Below are 8,782 nucleotides of genomic sequence, written 5' to 3' on the forward strand. Positions count from 1 at the left end.
GGCCTGATCGCTAGTTTTTAGTTGTAATAACTGAAGCTGTGCATTGACTCTAGATCTATAGCTCTAGATCTATAGCTCTAGATCTAAGCTCTAGATCTATAGCTCTAGATCTATAACTCTAGATCTATAACTCTAGATCGTTCCTCTTTAGGTCCAAAAATAATGACTTCAGTTTTATTTTTGTTCAGTTGGAGAAAGTTTTGGCACATCCACACATTTATCTGCTCTAAGCATTTATTCAGTGATTGGATGGGGTCAAAGGTCACCTGGTGACATCGTAATGTAGAGCTGTGTGTCATCCGCATAGTTATGGTAGCTAATATTATTTCCTGTTATAACCTGAGCTAGTGGGAGAATATAAATATTGAATAAGAGGGGTCCTAGGACTGAACCTTGGGGTACCCCACATGTGACCTTTGACCTCTTTGATGAGAAGTTTCCAATTGAGTGCCCTTTCTTTTTGTTTAACATCATTACAAATGATCAATAAAGATCCATCTCTCATCACTTTAACATGTTTCACTTTTCCAACCAGTGAGGTAATTTCTATAGTAATTTTTATTAGATTCCACGTACCAAAGGACACACCCTCGTTGACCGTTTTCTAGACTATTTTAAAGTCTGTCATCACAACTGTTTCTCCTTCTGCCTCAGAAAGAGACGATTCTGTTTATTGTCTCGATTTTCTGCGTTTGTTTTTAGCTTTTGAATATTCCATGTTCCTTCATTTTCCCCGCCATCACAACCCTCATCCATTTCTGCGAGATCACTCCCTGACACGGGAGTGACCCTAAACACATACAACCTTACTGCCCCCTACTCCCGTAAAACGACCCGCGCGAGCATCTCAGCGTTCATGTTGCGTTTGAAGGCGGCTCAGAAAACCAGGTTACGGACCTGTTAAACAACAGATTAAACCGTTTTAACAGCTAAAAAGTGACCCAGGACATATGTATGGGAAATGCGGAAGCCCCTAATGCAGGCGTCCCCAAAGTTGGTCCTCGAGGGCCGGCATCCTGCACGTTTTAGTTCCCTCCCTGCTGGTAGTATCAAGCTTTTCAGCATGTCAATGTTCTTCTTAGGCGTCTAACGAGCCATCAAATTATCCAGGCGCGTTAAATCAGGGAGAAAACTAAAACATGCAGGATGCCGGCCCTCGAGGACCGACATTGGGGAACTAATGTATCAAATTGATGTAAGAATAACAGAGTTTGGAACGCAGCCTGAGTGGCACATGTGAATAGGGCCTATAACAGGGGTGGGCACTCCAGGTCCTCGAGGGCCGGTCTCCTTCAACTTTTAGATGTATCTCTACTTCAACACACCTGAGTCAAATAATGAGGTCATTAGCAGGTCTCTGGAGAACTTGATTGCATTTAGGAGGTGATTCAGCTATTGGATTCAGGTGTGTTGGATCAGGGAGACAACTAAGAGTTGCAGGACACCGGCCCTCGAGGACCAGGAGTGCCCACCCCTGGCCTATAAGTTCAGAAAGAGTAAAGACCAGGGGTGGGCATTCCCGGTCCTCGAGGGACGGTGTCCTGCAACTCTTAGGTTTCTCCCTGGTCCAACACACCTGCATCAAATAACTGAACCACCTCCTAAATGCAGTCAAGTTCTGCAGAGTCCTGCTAATGACCTCATTATTTCACTCAGGTGTGTTGAAGTAGAAACACATCTAAAGGTTTCAGGAGACATTGAGGCCCTCAAGGCATGGAATTGCCAACCCCTGGTATAGACTGATAAAAGTTCATACGTTTACTAGTGTAGCAAAACATGAATGAGACGTGTGAAGGGACATCTTACCCCGAAAATTTCACATCCAGAACTCAGAGTTTAGCAGCTTAACTTGCCTCCACATGTTTTTCAGATTTGATGGTGAATTTTTGAAAGTTATCAGTTCATGATATCAGGGAGGCAAAGGCACCAGAATCATTGATTACTTTCAAACTAACCAACAAATCAAAAAGCTCAAAGCGACTTGGATGTAACTTGTAACACAACAATTTATAGAAATGTAGTGAAGTAGAAAGTACAGATACTGTAAAATGTAGTGGAGTAAAAGTTCCCAGGATTAAATCTACTTACGTACAGAAACATGAAAAATGTCCTTAAGTTCAGGAACAAAGTTCTTGTCCCAACAACAGGATCAGGTGAAGGACCTCTGCAGTCCCATGATGCTTCCTCTCCCTCTTCTAAACCATCTGATGGGCTGATATCATCCCTCTACTTTATCAATAAAATCTGATTCTTTCTCTTATTACCATTCCATTATTGATCCTAAATGTGACGTCAGAGCTGTGGATCTGGAATCTGATTGGTCGGATGGATATTTCCTGGTTTTCCAACACGTTGGGAATTTTTCCAAACTTTATTGAACATTCCCAAAAGTTTTTCCAACGACTGGAAACCTGAACACATTAGTCTTTTCTTGGATCTGTCTAAAAGGTTTTATTATTGTTTTTAATTTCTACCAGTCAACAGAGCACAATTCTACTTTTTCACCATCATTCACTGCAATTCTTCATTTCCTCTAGAAAACAAGGGATTTCCATTCTCTCCTGATTCCTTTCATTCTTTGATCATTTTCCAGATGTCGCCCCCTGGTGGAGATCAAACTACTAAATGGATGAAACTATTAAAATTCTCACTTTCTTTCTTTGCCTCATGAATTGTTTTCTTCACTTTTTATGTAATTTATATTTTATTAAATTCTGAAAGTTGTGAGTTTTGTTTAAAATCTAAAGTTTTTTATTTTTCTCTCCCAAACTTTAAACATCCATCTGACCAACATGGAGTACTTTTCTTCTCATCTTTGCTTCTTGGGGTTGATTGGTCTGGAGCTCCATCAAATATTGTTTTAAAGTCTTTCTGCCATCAGTAGATCATCATGGAAATCTAACTGAACTTCTTTTATTAATTTAGTCAGAGTCTCTATGAAACTATTAAACCATCCAGCTCTTTAATTTTCCTTGTGATCCGTTCTTTGTCTGGAGAATATTCCAGAAAACTGGGTGATGATCTCTGCCTCCAGATGAGGCGTCTAAATATTTAATTATCAAATTAAACATTCAGCTTCAAACTAAATGTTTCCAGCAGACTGACTAAAGACATTTCTCCCTCTTCCTCCTCTATCAGACCTTCTCTGCTCCTGCAGCAGGTTCCTCCATACCTGAGAGCTTCCAGTCTCCAGTGTGGATCCTTCAGTCCAGCCGACAGCAGCTTCACTCCTGAGTCTCCTGGATGATTGTAGCTCAGGTCCAACTCTTTCAGATGGGAGGGGTTGGAGGTCAGAGCTGAGGCCAGAGAAGCACAGCCTTCCTCTGAGACCAAACAGCCTGATAAGCTGCAGACACACAATTCATCACGATGAGAAAATGAGAATATTGAGGTAGAAACCAAGGACTGAACTGATGGATGGATGGATCTATAATTATGTTTCTTTTTGCCCTAAGATGCAACAATTCGTCAAGAGCCCAGAGTTACCTGAGAGTTTCCAGGTTGCAGTTTGGACTCTTCAGTCCAGCAGAGAGAAGCTTCACTCCTGAATCCTGCAGGTTGTTGTTACTCAGGTCCAGTTCTCTGAGACTGGAGGACTGGGAGCTGAGAACTGAGGACAGAGCTTCACAGCTTCTCTCTGAGAGGTTACAGACACTCAGTCTGAGGAGACAGGGAGGAAAATATGTTACTAAATAATTCCTGAAAATTTATGTTCTTTCAGATCATCAATGTTTTTATTGGACAGAGAAGGATCTACCTTATTTTACACAACCTTTGCATTTGTTGTGAACTAGTTCATTCTATAGTTTTTCTACCTCCAGCCATAAAGGACTGAACTACAGGTAACAAAGAGGTTGGAAAGAGTATTATAAATTTCCACAATTAACTTTATTAATCCAGTTTCAACTTTAGCAGTGGAGGAGTTTTGCTGCTTTAATATGTAACACTATGTTGAGATGCTATAGGAAGTCTGTTTCTTCTTTGCTCAACCCCCAATGGGACACTTTGAAGAAACGATGCACCAAAACATAAATTAAAACATGAATATTTACCTCATAATGAGCATATTTTTATTAAAAATAAAACAGTGACAATGTGTGTCCTTACAGAGCTTTGTTGGAGGCTTTAACCACTGGCAGCAGCCTCAGAAGAACCTCCTCTGAAGCAGAGTATTTCTTCAGGTCAAACACATCCAGATCTTTTCCTGATGACACTAAGATGAAACCCAGAGCTGACCACTGAGCAGGAGACAGTTTATCTGTGGAGAGACTTCCTGAACTCAGAGACATTGGATCTCCTCCACTAGAGAACGATCATTCAGTTCATTCAGACAGTGGAACAGATTGATGCTTTTCTCTGCAGACACATTCTCATTGATCTTCTCCTTGATGTACTGAACTGTTTCATGATTGGTCTGTGAGCTACTTCCTGTCTGTGTCAGCAGACATTGTAGGAGTCTCTGATTGGTCTGCAGTGAAAGTCCCAGGAGGAAGCGAAGGAACAAGTCCAGGTGTCCATTTGGACTCTGTAAGGCCTGGTCAACAGCTCTCTGATGGAGAGAATTTAGTTTAGAGTCTCTAGATAATGAAAGGCTCTCAGATGTTTGTTTTTCTTCCATCAGGTTGACTCCAGAGTTAATGAAGGTCCGATGAACATGAAGAGCAGCCAAAAACTCCTGAACACTCAGATGGACGAAGCAGAACACCTTGTCCTGGTACAGACCTCTCTCCTCTTTAAAGATCTGTGTGAACACTCCTGAGTACACTGAGGCTGCTCTGATATCGATGCCACACTCTGTCAGGTCTGATTCATAGAAGATCAGGTTTCCTTTCTGCAGCTGATCAAAAGCCAGTTTTCCCAGAGACTCAATCATCTTCCTGCTCTCTGGACTCCAGTGTGGATCTGTTTCAGCTCCTCCATCATACTTGACCTTCTTCATTTTGGTCTGAACCACCAGGAAGTGGATGTACATCTCAGTCAGGGTTCTGGGCAGCTCTCCTCCCTCTCTGGTCTCCAACACATCCTCCAGAACTGTAGCAGTGATCCAGCAGAAGACTGGGATGTGGCACATGATGTGGAGGCTTCGTGATGTCTTCATGTGGGAGATGATCCTGCTGGCCTGTTTCTTATCTCTGAATCTCTTCCTGAAGTACTCCTCCTTCTGAGGGTCATTGAACCCTCTGACCTCTGTCACCATGCCAACACACTGAGGAGGGATGTGATTGGCTGCTGCAGGTCGTGTGGTTATCCAGAGGAGAGCAGAGGGAAGCAGTTTCCCCCTGATGAGGTTTGTCAGCAGAACATCCACTGAGTGGACTCTGTAGCATCAGTCAGGATCTCCTTGTTGTGGAAGTCCAGTGGAAGTCGACTCTCATCCAAGCCATCAAAGATGAACAGAACCTGGAAGTGTTCAAAGCTGCAGATTTCTTTGGTTTCACTAAAGAAATGATGAACAAGTTCCACCAAGCTGAACTTTTTCTCTTTCAGCACATTCAGCTCTCTGAAGGTGAATGGAAATATGAACTGGATGTTCTGGTGGGCTTTGTCTTCAGCCCAGTCCAGAGTGAACTTCTGTGTTAGGACTGTTTTCCCAATGCCAGCCACTCCCTTTGTCATCACTGTTCTGATTGGTTGATCTCTTCCAGGTGGGACTTTAAAGATGTCTTCTTGTCTGATTGTTGTTTCTGGTCTGTGTGGTTTCCTGGATGCTGTTTCAATCTGTCTGACCTCATGTTCATCATTGACCTCTCCAGTCCCTCCCTCTGTGATGTAGAGCTCTGTGTAGATCTGGTTCAGAAGGGTTGGACTTCCTGCTTTAGCAATCCCCTCAAACACAGACTGGAACTTCTTCTTCAGACCAGATTTAAGTTGTTGACAAACTGCAGCAAGATGTTCTGAATAAACACAATAACAAAATCAGATTTGAATAAAAAAATCATATTGATTACATCACCATAGCAAATGTGTAATTTATCTATCAATTAAAATTTTTGAAGAAATGCACCTACTGCTCTGCAGACGGTCAGCCAGCTCCTCCTGCTTCATCATCCTCAGGAAGTTCACTGTGATCTTCATCACTGCCTCTCTGCTGCTCCTCCTCTGCTCTTCATCATCACCTTCCAACACCTCATCATCTCTCTGACTCTCTGAATGTTCTGGGTCATCTGGACTCAGAAATTTCTGGATCTTTTTCAGTTCTTTCTTCACAAAAGTGACAATGTTTTCCTCCAGCAGCTGGAACAGAATAATAGATGAAGGAAATGTCAGAGTGAAATCATGGAGCCAAACACCAGATGGATGTTGGACAGACTGACAGTCCTCTGGTCTACAAAGTGCAGCATGGAGATGAATGTGAACAAAACCCATAAAAAAGTAGTTGTTCATGTACAGACCATAAATATGAAGTCTAGCTGTGTTTGATGCTGCTGGATTGATGAACCACTGGGAACCTCTGAGCTCTGCTGGTCCACTCTGTGGAGGAACCAGGAACATTTAGGAAGTCAGGAAATATTCATCCAGTAGTTTTCACAGAGGAAATCACCAGGAGTTTCAGATTAAAAGTCCTTAATATAGTAAAACATACCATCACACAAACACAATTCAAAGTGAGGAAGAGGAAAATTATCTACATTGATGAATATCAGTAACACCAGAATAATCCAGGAACCATTTTAAAATGTTGATTTTGAACTTGGACTTCAAACAGTCCAAACTGTCAGCAGATCTGATGCTGGTGGAGACAGTTTCCCAGAGCTTGGGGACAGTGGAAGTGAAGGCTCTGTCCACACAGGTCTTCAGGACAGTGTGGGACATCCATCAGGTTCTGATGACTAGATCTGAGGTGATGTGGACATGGAGGAGGTCTGAAATATGTGGGTGTGTCCATGTGGGATCCTCTACTGGATGTTATAGTGGGGATTTTAAAATGGATCCTGTAGATCCTTGGAAGCCAGTGAGCTCACATTGTATCTGTCCACACAGAGACAACCAAAGGTCCAAGAAGTGATATAAATAGTTAAATCTTTACAACTAAATAGTTGTAAAGATTTAATGTTCCTGCTGATCCCACTAAGAACCAGCAGAACCTCTGATGGTCCATATCAGCTCAGTTTGGTTGAGTTCCAGCAGATCTCACCAACCACATCATGAAGCTTTCCTTCCCTGCTGAACTGCTCTCTCAATGCACATGGGGTTATACCAAAAAGGTATAACCCATGTTTAAGAATAAGTAGTTTGTGATTAATAAACTAGGGGTTTCTCTGGAATCTGATAATGTTGATCTAAGGTATTGAGTAGTTTCTCTCGATAAGCTAATAATAACAAAATCAATATCCCAAATTTCCCCAGTTCCAGGTTACTCTGCAAGATTCGAATCATTTGTTTTGCACCGTAAACGGACTGAAACGGACAGAAATGCTAAAGCCATTCTGTCCTCATGGACCAGAATGGCTTTATCAGGTATTTCCCAGTGGAAATGTGATCCACTGTTAGTCTGACATGGAGCCAGGAAGCAGAACATCATCATCAACATCCAGAGATAAAGATATGAAGGTGTTTTCATGAGAACAGAGCAGCTGATTTCTGTAGATAATGGATCAAACCTCTGGAAATATAACTGGAAACATCTGAGTTCTTTCTGGTTCAGTTTCCACAGTTAAAGCAATTAGATACAGCTCACCTCTCTGATGGTGGAGATCCAGGAGATTTAAAGGTAATGAAATTATCTTTAAATAATCTTTAAATTTGACATGTGTTGGATCTATTACCCAGCACTCTTGCTGGTCTTTAAATAAGGACAGAGGGAGACGGTTAAATTTTCTTATGCAATCTTCCAATTGAACGGAGACATTCCTTTGTCTCTGTCTCTGGACCAGTTCTAACGTGCTTCTCTGCAACTGCATATTTATTTCATTGAGGCGTAGCTTAATTAGAAAACATTTGCATAGAAGGAGTGGCAAACACAATACACATTCTCAAGGTACCGTCTTTGCATCTCCGGAGGTCACAGTTGTTTGTGTCTTTCTGGACCATAAAACTAGAGTTTCTTGGGACATCTAGCCTTTGATCCGCTCTCCTGCTAGGTATCAACTCTTTCCCCCTGGTTGGCACCTGTGGTCCCCTTGTCCTCCTGTCAGGGCAATTGTAACTGCAAGCATCTTGCTCTGTTCCCGGGATTCTCTGGTTCAGTTCCCGTCCCCCTCTGGGGTCGTAAAGTTCAGTTCCTGAGACTCTGGGTGTATGCAAACGACCCATTCTTCCTACTAGGCTAAGTGTAACCCTGGCCATCCGTCTCCAAAGTGACAAACTCATTGCTTCAAAGATAAAAGAAACACAGATCCCAGGGCAAAGGTTTATCAACTTGTATAGTCCGAATCTTGAATATTTATATTTGTATTATCTAAAAACCTAACAACTTGTCACTCTTAAAGGAGACACAGCTGGGTTCTGGTTGATTCTGGTTTGAATCTCTGATGGATCCTGAAAGAAAATCTCTCTGTTGTTTGCTTTCAAGATATTTTTTTATGTGATTGTAAAATAAAACAAAATCAAAACCAGAACCAGACAGATCATCAACCTGATGTTCTAATGATTCCATCAGAACCGGTCCAATCCTCCAACATCTTCCTGATCATTGATCCTCCTGAATAATGTCCAGCCTTGTTTAAAGAGCAGAAAGATCAGTTTCTGAGACCAACAGGTTGGTTTAAATGACTGAGAGAAGTTTGGTGATTTAGTGTTGAGTTCTGACATGGAGCAGAACCAGGAGTCCTTTCTACTCTGA

The 8,782-nt window shown here is 42.0% G+C and overlaps 1 long non-coding RNA gene across 1 annotated transcript; it reads right to left on the reverse strand.

Moving 5' to 3' along the window:
* Positions 1 to 3,138: 3,138 nt before the first annotated feature.
* Positions 3,139 to 4,279, reverse strand: LOC129352039 (uncharacterized). The gene is made up of 3 exons (XR_008604838.1): positions 4,108 to 4,279; positions 3,487 to 3,660; positions 3,139 to 3,346 (listed from the first exon to the last, which is right to left on the reverse strand). It is a non-coding gene; the product is annotated as an uncharacterized LOC129352039 (long non-coding RNA).
* Positions 4,280 to 8,782: the final 4,503 nt, after the last annotated feature.

This window comes from Poeciliopsis prolifica, unplaced genomic scaffold, assembly GCF_027474105.1.
Source record: "Poeciliopsis prolifica strain line A6 unplaced genomic scaffold, Auburn_PproV2 SCAFFOLD071, whole genome shotgun sequence".
NCBI classification, from domain to species: Eukaryota; Metazoa; Chordata; class Actinopteri; order Cyprinodontiformes; family Poeciliidae; genus Poeciliopsis; species Poeciliopsis prolifica.